The 656-nt window shown below is 39.0% G+C and overlaps 1 non-coding gene across 1 annotated transcript; it reads left to right on the top strand.

The window, feature by feature from the left end:
* The first annotated feature begins 241 nt into the window (after positions 1 to 241).
* LOC128292248 (small nucleolar RNA R71) lies at positions 242 to 348 on the top strand. Its single transcript, XR_008282232.1, has one exon. It is a non-coding gene; the product is annotated as a small nucleolar RNA R71 (small nucleolar RNA).
* The last annotated feature ends 308 nt before the right edge of the window (positions 349 to 656 follow it).

The raw sequence follows: 656 nt of genomic DNA on the forward strand, positions 1-656 counted from the left end.
AAGATTTCTACTTGATTAGAGAGCATGGTGACCGAATCGACGTTATAAACACCGACTATTTTCGCTGGCTTTATCCTCATGACTTGCCACTGATAGTTATTCAATGACATCTCCTCTATGAACTCATAAGCATCATTAGGTGTTTTTATTATTGATGGTTCCGACAGCAGCTGCGTCAACCATTTGTCGAGTCGAAGGATTCAGGCCATTATGGAACGTTTGAACCTGGAGCCAAAGTGGTAACCCATGGTGAGGGCACCTTCTCAAAATGTCCTTGTATCTCTCCCATGCATCGTAGAGTGTTTCTAAATCCATCTGCACAAAAGAAGAGATATCATTACGTAATTTACCTGTTTTAGTCGGCGGAAAATATTTTAGCAAAAATTTTTCGGTCATTTGTTCCCAAGTAGTAATTGACCCTCGTGGTAATGAGTTCAACCACTGTTTAGCTTTGTTCCTCAATGGCCAAAGACGAATGGCATCGTCAGAAACGCCATTAATTTTAAATGTATCACATAGCTCCAAAAAGTTTGCTAAGTGAACGTTGGGATCTTCATCCTACAAACCATCAAACTGAATAAACTGTTGTATCATTTGAATTACATTAGGTTTCAATTCAAAAGTATTTGCAGCTACAGTAGGTCTAACTATGCTTG

Source organism: Gossypium arboreum, chromosome 4 (genome assembly GCF_025698485.1).
Source record: "Gossypium arboreum isolate Shixiya-1 chromosome 4, ASM2569848v2, whole genome shotgun sequence".
In the NCBI taxonomy this organism is placed as follows: Eukaryota; Viridiplantae; Streptophyta; class Magnoliopsida; order Malvales; family Malvaceae; genus Gossypium; species Gossypium arboreum.